The sequence below is a fragment of the Stegostoma tigrinum genome, chromosome 28, assembly GCF_030684315.1.
Source record: "Stegostoma tigrinum isolate sSteTig4 chromosome 28, sSteTig4.hap1, whole genome shotgun sequence".
Lineage (NCBI taxonomy): Eukaryota > Metazoa > Chordata > Chondrichthyes > Orectolobiformes > Stegostomatidae > Stegostoma > Stegostoma tigrinum.
The window spans coordinates 30,760,164-30,772,635 of NC_081381.1; positions in this window are offsets into that span (position 1 = coordinate 30,760,164).

Here is a 12,472-nt window from a genome sequence, read left to right on the forward strand (position 1 = left end):
TGCACTCCCATTAGAATTGTATCCTTCAGTGTATTATACTTTGCCTATAAAGGAAAACAGTGGTCACAGTTCTAACCCCCAAGATTTCCAATTATATTGGCCTTCAGGTTTTTTTAAAAATTCATCACTATGATAAGAAATGACAAAATACTGCTGTTGCTAGAAATCTGAAACAAACAGAGAATGCTGGAGAAACTCAACAAGTCTGGCAGCATCTATAGAGAGAAAAACAGATTTGAAACATTTTGACCGGTATGACTTCTTCAGAACTTTCACCTCCAAAAGCTGGGTCACAATCCTGGAACTCACTTCCGAACAGTCCTGTGCATGATCTTACACCTAAAAGATGACAGAAGTTCAAGAAGGCAACTCACCACTGCCTAGGAAGAGCAGTTATGGACAATAAATCCAGGCTTAGCTGGCAACTTCTGTATCCAATGAATGAATAAAAGGTGTCACTCCACTATTAGTGTCCATGTCTTCAGCTGCCAAGAACCTAAATTCAGGAAGTCACTGCCTGTCTACCTTCTGTTCCTTCTTTAAGATGTTCTTTAAAGGTGCTTCTTTGAACAGTTATTTGAATGTCTGCCCTAATATCTCTTTTGTCATGCAGTGCCAAATGTTGCCCTATGAAGTACCTCACAACACTTAATGACATTGAAGATGCTATGCAAATGCAGAGCTGTTCGAGGCAAACATAAAATAAAAATGATCAGTAATCATTAAGAGATTTAAGAAGACAAGTATTGGAAAATAATTCCTCTGATGGGAGAACCCAAGACAAAAAGATTACAGATTGGGTGTTTAGGAGCAAGATCTAGAAACTTTTTTAAAATTATTTATTCATTTTGTGGGATGCTGACCAGCATTTATTGCCCGTCTTTAGTTGCACTTGAGAATGTGGTAGAGCTGCCTTTTTGAACAACTACAGTTGTCCTGCTGTGGGTTGACCCACAATGCCATTAGGGAGGGGAATCCAGGATTTGGACCCAGTGTTAGAGAAGGAACACAGATGTATTTCCAGGTCAGACATGGAGGGGAATGTAAAGGTGGTGGTGTTTCCATATATCTGCTGCCCTTGGCCTTCAGGATGGAAGTGGTTGTGGATTTGTAAGATGCTGTCTGAGGATCTTTGGTGAATTTCTGCAGTGCATCTTGTTGATAGTACGCACTGCTGCTACTGAGCATTGATGGTAGAGGGAGTGGAAGCTTGTGGATGTGGTGCCAATCAAGTGGGCTGCTTTGTTCTGGATGGTGTCAAGCTTCTTGAGTGTTGTTGGGGCTGCGCATATCCAGGAAGTAGTGAGTATTCCATCACAGTCCTGACTTGTGCCTTGTAGATAGTGGATGGCTTTGGGGATTTAGGAGGTGAATTACTTGCCGCAGTATTCCTATCCTCTGACCTGCCCTTGTAGTCAGTGTGTTTATCTGATGAGTCCAGTTGAGTTTCTGATTAACGATAATTTCCAGGATGTTGATAGTGGGGGATTCATTGATGGTAACATCAGTGAATGAAAACTGGTGGTGTCTAGACTGTCTCTTATTGCTGATGGTCATAGCCCGGATTTTGTGTTGCGCAAATGATACTTTCCACTTGTCAGCCCAAGTCTGGATATTGTCCAGATCTTGTTGCATTTGGACACGGACTGCTTCAGTGTCTGAGGAGTCACGAATGGCACTGTATATTGTGCAATCATTGGCAAACATTCCTACTTCAGATGTAATAATGGAGGGAAGGTCATTGATGAAGCAGCTGAAGATGGTTAGGCCTAGGACACTACCTGAAGAACTTCTGCAGAGATATCCAGGAGCTGAGATGATTGACCTCCAGCAACCACTAGCATCTTCCTATGTGGCAGGTATGACTCCCCACCAGAGAGTTTTCCCCCGATACTCACTGATTTCAGTTATGCTACAGCTTCTTGATGCCACGCTCAGGCGAAAACAGCTTTGATGTCAAGGTCTGTCACTTATATCTTACCTCTGGAATTCAGCTCTTTTGCCCATGTTTGAATTAAGGTTATAATAAGGTCAGGAACTGAGTAGCCTTGCAGGAACCCAAACTGGGCATCACTGAGCAGGTGCTGCTTGATAGCACTGTTAATGACACCTTCCATCACTTAACTGATGACTGAGAGTAGATTAATGGGGCAGTAATTGGCCAGATTGGATTTGTCCTTTTTTTATGTACAGGACATGGGCAATTTTCCACATTGTCTGCCAGTGTTGTAACTTTACTAGAACAGCTTGGCTAGGGGAATAGCAAGTTCTGGAGCACAAGTCTTCAGGACCGTTGCTGGACCTGTCGCCTTTGCCCAGTATCCAGTGTCTTCAACTATTTCTTGATATCAATTCGAATGAGTTGAATTGGCTGAAGGCTGGTATCTATAATGCTGCGGGCCACTGGAGAAGGCCGAGATGGATCATCCACTAGGCACTTCTGGCTGAAGATTGCTGTGAAAGCTTCAGCCTTATCTTTTGCACTGTGCTGGGCTCTTCCATCATTGTCGCTGGGGATATTTCTGGAACCACCTCTTTCAGTGAGTTGTTTAATTGTCCACCACCGTTCATGATTGGATGTGGCAGGACTGCAGAGCTTAGATCCGATCCATTGGTCGTAGGATCATTTAGCTCTGTCTATTGCTTGCTGTTTGGCATGCGAGTAGTCCTGTTTGGTGGCTTCACTAGGTTCTCATCTCCTCTTCAGGTATGTCTGGTGCTGCTGTTGGCATGCCCTCCCGCATTTTCCACTGAACCAGGGTTGATCTCCTGCTTTGATGGTAGTGGTCGAGTGGAGGATATACCAGGCTATGAGGTTACAGATTGTGCTGGAGTACAGTTTTGCTTCTGTTCCTGGCCCACAGCACCTCACTGATGCCTAGTCTTGAGTTGCTAGATATGTGTGAAGTCTGTCGCATGTAGCACAGAAATAGTGCCATATAACATATGGAGGTTATTCTTAATGCGAAGGCAAGACTTCATCTCCCTAACGACCGTGCAGTGGTCACTCTTACTGATACTGTCATGGACAAATGCATCTGCAGCTGGCAGATTAGTAAGGATAAGGTCAAAAATGTTTTTCCCTCTTGGTTCCTTCACCACCTGCCACAGAATCAGTGTAGCAGCTATGTCCTTTAGGACCTGACCAGCTCAATCTGTAGTACTGCTGCTGAGCCACTCTTGGTCGATGTTGAAATCCCCCACCCAGAGTACATTTAGTGCCCTTGCCATCCTCCGTGCTTCCTCTGAGTGTTTTTCAACACGACGGGTTCTGATTCTTCAGCCGAGGGAGGACAGTACCTGGTAATCAGCAGGAAGTTTCCTTGCCCATGTTTAACCTGAAGGCATGAGACTTCATGGGATCTGGACTCAACATTGAGGACTCCCAGGGCAACTCCTCCCTGACTGTATTTTGTTGTGCTACCATCTTTTTTGGGCTTGTCTTGCTGTTGAGACAGGACATATCCAGGGATGATGATGGTGGTGCCTGGGATGTTGTCTGCAAGGTCTGATTCTGTGAGTATGTCATGCTATTGCTTGAATAATCTGTGAGACAGCTCTCCCAATTTTGGCTGTAACCCTCAGATGTTAGTGAAGAGGACGTTGCAGAGCTTGTGTGTTCCAGCAAAGAGCTTGGTCTATCTGAGGCAAAGGTGATTGGGGCGGCCTTACAGCTGAAACTTGCTAGGCAACAGTCATTAGCTTGTCCAAATATTCAGACATTTGCAGAATCAAGTTTCTTTGTCTTTCCCGGTGCCTAGGTCAATACCAGATGATCCGTCTGGTTTCATTTCTTTGAGACTTTCCAGCAACAATGAAGAAATGGAGACAATGCAGTGTCCTTTCAGCCTTGAGTTCTGGATTCAAATCTGTGTGCATCCAAAAATCCTCTATTTGCTCAATCTATAGCTCGCCCATGGAATGAATCTGGGAGGTTTTAATTAAGCTCATGATGAGATTATGGATAATACATGATTAAGGATTGAATTGCCAATGTCACAAAAGAGGTGAGGAAGATGGAGAAAATTAACTTGGTACTGTATTTTGGATTTATGAAGCACAGCATGGAGGCCATGGTACTTTTCAAACCGTTAGAAGTCTGAAATGCACTTCGGCAAAAGAATGATAGGTCAAGTGAAATATTCTTTATCTACACATAAGTTGAAATCACCATAAAAGCCAGATAAAAGCGGCTTGGGTAAAAACCAGCCACAATCGAATTGAATGCCAGAACAAATTGGAATGGCTGAAAAGTTGAACCCTGTTCTTCTGCTCCTATCTTTCAGTACCAAGGCCAACAATTATGAAATAACCAACTGGTTATTAGAACATTGCTGTTTGTGAAATTATATAATGCACAATTAATTGTTGTGTTTGCTTCCAAAACGCAATTAGTTGTACAGATAAAGAAATCCATTAACACAAGAGGTCATTACCCTCCTCCACATCCCAAGTCTTTGTGCTTCCTCCATCTACTCATATTCATTTGCATAAACATGCCAAGACTGTGCTATTCAAATTCATCTCTCAGGTGTCACAGTTCTGGGTAAAAATGTCAAATACAAGCCAAGACCTCCTGAGAGAGACTTAAGCCGTTAGGTAGGTTTTATGACACAGTGGTAGTATCCCTGCCTCTGAGTCGGGATTTGCATCCCTTTCCAGGAGCTGATGTACAAGTGAGGTTCAGCCATAATGTGGCCAAATAGGTTGATTATCCATATAAATCTTGCTGATATGTCTATGGCAAGGAGTGATAGTGGGAGAGTCTCCTGGTCAGCCATACTTGATGTGTGCTGGCACCTGTCTGAGGAAAATCTGGCAATGGAAACAGATGTTAGCACATGCAGACTAGACGACTGCTTTGCAGAACACCTATGTTCTATCTGCAAAAATCACTCCAAGCTTCCACTTGTCTGTCATTTCAACACACCATTTGTTCCCTGGCCAACATTTCTGTCTCCGGCTGCTGTAGTGCTCCAGCAAGGCTGAGCGCAGACTGGAAGAACAACATCTCATTTTCTGCTTAGGTCCCTGCTGTCTTCAGGATCCAGTTCAATAATTTCATCTCATCATAACCTACTAATTGTCCCTATTATCAGCTTCTCTTTCTCTTGAGCATGCTATCATTTATTCCTTTGACTCCCTAACTGTCGTTCTCTCTTTCTAAGCTTCATATCCATTCATCTGCTCAATCTTCCCCCTCCTTGCCTTTAGATAGATATCACCTTACCTAGCTAGCTACTATCAGTTCTGAAGAAGAGTCACTGGACTCAAAACTTTAACTCTACTTTCTCTTAGCAGATGCTGCCAGACCTGTTGAGCTACTCGAGCAATTCCTGCCTTGTCTATGTCATGCGCCGCAAAGTCTGAGAAGAACCGACCTTTAAAGAAAGGTGTTAATTAAAGAATTTTAAAGGCATAACAACCATTATACCTATTTAACCATGTTATTATAAATGTGCAATTTCAGAAGGTTTTTTTTAGTTTTATTTAAACTCCTAGATTGAATAGTAGAAAATGCAGTTATCAAGGGGAAAAATGTCTCATCAAGAGTTTTCAAATGAATTATTTTCAGGGACAAATATGAGTGATTTGTACAAAACTTGGTTGTCAAATAAACAGTCAGAATAATACATTTAAATAGGAAAAAGACATTGTAATGATGGATGTAAAAATTTACAGTAGGAAAATGTTGACTCAAAAGTGTGACTGAAGAATGACTACAGGAAATCAATTGCCGACAGGAAATACATCTATTCATAAGTTTTTTAAAGTAAGTAATTAATAGATCATAATTTGAAACATTACATTTAATTTTAAGATCAATTTTAGGTGTTTCTTTGAAATCTACACTGGTAACTCGAAACAATGACTCTGAGGCCTACTCTAAATCTAGATTTTTATTTAAACAACTGCTCTGGCGCTGATTGGACTTGAACATAGACCTTCTGGCTCAGAAATAGAGACAGTATTGCTGTGCCACAGAGCCTGCTGCTTTGAAGGTAATGTCTTTGTTGCAAAGTTAATCAACATGTAGATTCTTTGAAGGAATGTGAACAGTTTACAGCCAGCCACACAGATGAAGACCATACCGTCCGATATAAAAAACAAATAAACACTCTACTATCTAAAATATTAACAAATGTGAGTTGACAAACAATTGAATCAATCAACTTAATTTCTGTGCATGCTGAACTGTCAAAAATAAAAATGCCTGGTGGTGGATTGGTAATAATTAGTTAAGAACACCCCACTGTGCGAAATGTACATGCTGCTGTAATCCCAGTCTTGGTTGTTAACATAGTAGTAACAGCTATAGCAGGGAAGCATTCACACTACATAAATCAAAGTGTAACCTGTTCATATCTTTAGCACTGACTGGATATCTGAACTCTGCATGTGCTAAAATTACAAACTAAATAGGCACTACATTGCATCATGAAATGCAAAAACTGAACTCCATTTCAAAACCCATGCCCCTTGTAACTGCATTATAAGAAATGTGTTATACAGTTCAGCAAAAAAAATCGGTCAGAAAACTATGATGTAAATATTCAGCAATCAGTTAGGAACTGTCGAGAAACAACAAAGCCATTACCATTTCCACCAAATTGTCCGTCAGGAACTGAAAGAAAAGACTGCATATTAGTATATTAAGTAGACAAAGACAAAATGGTCAGTTTATGAATCAAGGTTTGACCACTAATCTGTGAGCATTTCCCCAAATAACCTAATCTGTCATATTAAAGTTAGTCAATTCAAACTTCCCACTCCATAGCAAGCTGCTACATTCAGTACCAAAGCTGTTTGACTTACAAGAAACTTGATTCTGCAAATGTCTGAATATTTGGACAAGCTAATGACTGTTGCCTAGCAAGTTTCAGCTGTAAGACCACCCCAATCACCTTTGCCTCAGATAGACCAAGCTCTTCGCTGGAACACACAAGCTGATTGATCTATTTGTTCACATTTGAAACTATTTGAATTTGTAAATGTGAAATATTTTACACTTAACATCTCAAGGGTGCAACAGAACTAGTAAAGAACTAAATTAACTGCCTGTAAAGGACAGAGAGGTCATAAATGTACAACTTCTCACATTTAGCTCATTCTTAACAAGACCAATGAGCTCAGATTGAGATGTATCATACCAAATAATATTTTTGGGATTACTTATTCCCAATGCTTGAAAAGGAATAAAGTATAAATGAAATTGACACTTCAAAATAGAGAAGGTTGAATTAGGAGAAATTAGAAACAAGATAGTTCTGTCATTCTACCTTCTTTAACTGAAAGCTCAACTGAAAGTTGTCGCTAATATGACCCACATCCCCTGTCGGGCCAATAGAACCAATCGGGCACTCACGGGGTCTAAATTGCTGTGGCATCATACATTTTCACATGCAGGTTATAGCATGGAGCTACAATAGTGAAAGCTCTAGTTTCTTTTCCTCACTTGGCTGACAGAAATCTCTCCCACTCTCACTACCTGCCATTGACAAGTGTTAGAAGGTTGAGCTACATTATGAACAAATCGAGTACTAGAGCGAATTGGAACCCAGAGCTTCGAGATTAGGGACAGGAACACTCCTAACATTGTATAATGACTGATAAAATATGGCATTACGAGATGATGCACTTGTAATGAATGTCATCACTTACTGGAAATCCTCTTATCTCTCACTGTACTGAATTAATTCATGTCCACAACATTTCAGAGCATAAAGCCTCAGTTGTAAGGACTGTCCACAAACATAGTTTACATATGATGTGTCAAAACTTAATGTTGAATTTTTTTTTTGATTTTCCTTTTGTCATACTTTTAACCAAAGAGTCTTCTATCTAGATTGTGCAAGTTAATGGCAGATTTTATTTTTCCGAAGCTCCAACTGAGCCTTTAGTAGGAAGGGCCCTGTAGGCATTCTCGTACGTACTGTTATTGTGGAGGCAAACAGGGGTAGAATGAAGAGGAAATCGGAGAGCTATACATGATAAGACAGCATAGAAATAACATGACATTCCTCCTTTCAGGATACATCGGAAGGAGTCTGCTTAAGGAGGCTGCAGTTCAATAAGTTGACCTTACCATATCGGATTTTAGGCCTTTTAAAGCTCAGGTGATGTCCTGGGGAATATTGCATCCAAGCCACGGAAGAAGCTGAGTTCTAAGAGTTGGGGGATTGGGGCTGAGTAGGGGAAAGGAAGCCCACAAACAGTATATGCTTGATGCAATTGAGAAATTTTGGAGCCTAGAGAAATTTAGCAGCAGCTGGATAAAACTAGCTGTCGATATAACAGATATTGTGTTCGTTATTAGATTCTTGAGAGGAGTCTCAAGAGTCCTATCTTTAAGAATAATAGGTGGTTATTGTGGGGACTTTAACTTTCCAAATATAAACTGGGACTGCCAAAAGTGTTAAGGGCCTGGCATGAGAGGAATTTGTTAAGTGTGTACAAGAAAATTTTCTGATTCAGTATGTGGATGTACCTCCTAGAGAAGGTGCAAAACCTGACCTACTTTTGGGAAATAAGGCAGGGCACGTGACTGATGTGTCAGTCGGGTCACACTTTGCAACCGGTGACCATAATTCTATTAATTTAAAAATTGTGATGGAAAAGGGTAGACGGGATCTAAAAGTTAAAGTTCTGAATTGGATGAAGGTCAATTTTGACGGCATTAGGGAAAAATTTTTACAAGTTGATTGGGGACAGATGTTCACAGGTAAGGCACAGCTGGAAAATGGGAAGACTTCAAAAATGAGATAACAAGAGTCCAGAGCCAGTATGTTCCTGTGAGGATGAAGGGCAAAGTTGGTAGGTGTAGGGAATGCTGGATAACTAGAGAAATTGAGGTTTTGGTGAAGAATAAAAAGGAAGCATACGTTAGGTATAGACAGTAGGGATCAATTGAATCCCTAGAAGAGTATAAAGGCAATAGGAGTATACTTAAGAGGGAAATCAGGAGGGCAAAAAAGGGGCATGAAATAGTTTTGGCAAGTAGGAGAAAGGAGAATCCAAATGGATTCTACAAATACATTAAAGACAAAGAATAACTAGGGAGAGAATAGGGCCCCTTAAAGATCAGCAAGATAGCCTATGTGTGGAACCACAGGAGGTGGGAAAGATACTAACTGATTACTTTGCATCAGTGTTTACTGCAGAGAAGGATACGGAAGATAGAGAATTTGGGGAAATAAATAGTGACATCTTGAAAAATGTCCATATTACAGAGAGGATGTGCTGGATGTCTTAAAACGCATAAAGGTGGATAAATCCCCAGGAACTGATCAAGTGTACCCAGGAGATGTGTGGGAAGCTAGGGTAGTGACTGCTGGGCCCCTTGCTGAGAAATTTGTATCATTGATAGCTACTGGTGAGATGCTGGAAGATCGAAGGTGGCTAACGTGATGCCACTATTTAGGAAAGGTGGTAAGGAAAAGCCAGGGAGCTATAGACTTGTGAGCCTGACATTATTGTGGGCAAGTTGTTGGGAAGGCCAGGACTGATTTAGGGATAGTCAACATGGCTTTTTGCATGAGAAATTGTGTCTCACTAACTTGATGGAGTTTTTTGCAGAAATAATGAAGAGGATTGATGAGGACAGAGCAGTGGACATGATCTACATGGACTTCAGTAAGGTGTTCGACAGGGTTCCTCATGGTAGACTGAGTAGCAAGGTTAGATAACTTGGACTACCGGGAGAACCAGCCATTTGGATACAGAACTGGCTCAAAGGTAGAAGACAGAGGATGGTGGCAGAGGATGGGGACCTGTGACCACGGTGTGCCACAATGGATCTACTGCTTTTTATCAATTATATAAATGATTTGGATGTGAACATAGGAGGTATGGTTAGGAAGTTTACAGATGACACCAGTTGATTGATTGATTCTATTGTTACATGTACCGAAATAGAGTGAAAAGCTTTCTTTACGAGCGGTACAGGTAGATTACAGCAAGCAAAGGATGTACAGATCAAAGAGACTTAGAGGCATACAGGTTACATTATTTGAGGCTAGAATCCATTCAGCAGTCTGATAACAGCAGGAAAGAAGCTGTTCCTGAACCTGCATGTGCGTGTGTTCAGGCTTCCGTGTCTTCTGCCTGACGGAAGTGGTTGTAGGAGGTCATAACCAGGGTGCAATGAGTCTTTGATGATGTTGGCCGCTTTTCTGCAGCAGCACTTTGTGTAAACAGAGTCCATGGAATGAATATTGGCTTGCGTGATGGTCTGCACACAACCTTCTGGAGTTTCTTACGATCCTGGGCAGAACAGTTGCCATGCCAGGCTGTTATGCACCCAAACAGTATGCTTTCATTGATGCATCTGTAGAAGTAGATAAGGAACCTTATGGACATGCCAATTTCCTGAGTCACCAGAGGAAATTGAAGCGTTGTTGTGCCTTCTTGACTGTCTCATCTATGTGGGAAGTCCAGGACAGGTCTGTCAATTATTGTCACTCCAAGGAACTTGATGCTGTAAGCCCACTCAACGTCACTTCCATTGATGTAGATGGGGACATGTTCCCCTCCCTTCTTTCTGAAGACAATGATGAGTTCTTTAGTTTTGCAGATGTTGAGAGACAGATTGTTTTCATTGCACCACATCCCCAAGCCTTCTACCTCCCATCTGTATTTTGACTGGTTGGGAATTTCGCCACACCTTTGTAGGTGCACAGGGAGTACAGTAGGGGGTTGAGGACACACTCTTGGCGTGGCTGCAGTGTTGAGTGTTATTGTGTAGGATATGCCGTTACCTATCCTCACTGATTGCACCCTGTGGGTCAGAAAGCTGAGGAACAAGTTGCAGAGGGTGGGGCCGAGACCAAGGTCACTCAGTTTTGAGATCGGTCTGGAGGAGATAATGGTGTTGAAGGCAGAACTGCAGTCAGCAAGCAGGAGTCTGACATAGGTGTCTCTGTTGTCCAGGTGTTCCGTGGATGAGTGCAGGGCTAGGGATATGGAATCCTCTGTGGATCTTATGTTGGCAGGCAAACCGTAGGGGATCGAGGCAGGCTGGAAGACTGGAGTTGATTGGGCCGTGACCAGCCTCTCGAAGCACTTCATGATTATTTAAGTTAGAGCCACTGGGCAGTAGTCATTAAGGCACACTGCAAGTGTTTTCTTGGGTATGAGGATGATGGTAGTCTTCTTGAAGAAAGTGGGGACTTCGGCTTGTAGGAGGGAAAGGTTGAAAAGATGTTGGTGAATACCTCAAAATCGGTGGTACAGTGGACAGCAAAAAAGGTTACCTCCAAGTACAATGGGATCTTGATCAAATGGGTCAATGAGCCAAGGAGTGGCAGAAGGAGTTTAATTTAGGTAAATGTGAGGTGTTGCATTTTGAAAAAGCACATGAGGTCGGGATTTATACGCTCAGTGGTAAGGTCCTGCGGAGTGCTGTTGAACAAAGAGACCTTGGAGTACAGGTTCATAGTTCCTTGAAAATAGAGCTGAAGGTAGACAGAGTAGTGAAGAAGACATTTGGTATGCTTGCCCTTAATGGTCATTGAGTATTAGAATTAGGAGGTCATGTTGCAGTTTTACAGGAGATTGGTTTGGCTACTTTTGGAATACCATGTGCAATTCCGGTCTCCCTGCTATAGGAAAAATGTTGTGCAACTTGAAAGGGTTAAGCAAGATTTATAAGGATGTTATCAGGGTTGAAGAGCTTGAGCTTTACAGAGAGGCTGAATAGGCTGGGGCTATTTTCCCTGGAGCATTGGAGGCTGAGGGTTGACCTTCTAGAAGTTTATAAAATCATGAGAGGCATGGATAGGGTGAATAGGCAAGGTACTTTTCCCAGAGCCAGGGAGTCAAAAACAATTTAAGCATTGGTATAATATGAGAGTGGAAAGATTTAAAAGGATCTAAGGGGCAACTTTTTCATTCAGAGGTTGGTAGGTATGTGGAATGAGCTGCCAGAGGAAGTGGTAGAGGCTGGTACAATGACAACATTTAAAAGACATCTGGATGGGTACATGGATGGGTAGGAGGGGTTAGAGGGATATGAGCCCAAGTACTGGCAAATGGGATTAGATGAATTTAGGTTATCTAGTTGGCATGGATGAGTTGGACTGAAGGGTCTGTTTCCATGCTGTACAGCTCTGTGCCTATGATGCTCTGTCATAGGAGAAGAAATTGAACTACTAAGACATGAGCAGAATTTGACACAGTCCAAATTGGAGAGGCTTTAACTGTGTCCCACATTTAGATATTTGAAAATGAAGAATTGGAATCCCTTGTAAAAGAGACAATTTTGATGAGATTTGACAGCCTACAATGTTTCCAACATCTGGGTGGAATCTGACTTGACTGCATCAGTTGCTTATAGTGCAATCCATGAGGTACTCAACTACTGTTTCTCCGTTAACTGATGCATTTGTTAATCTTGAATGCTGGCGTCTAAATTTAAATATGATGCAAAATAATTATCTTACCTTTTTATTGTACCTATTTTAGTTATTATCGC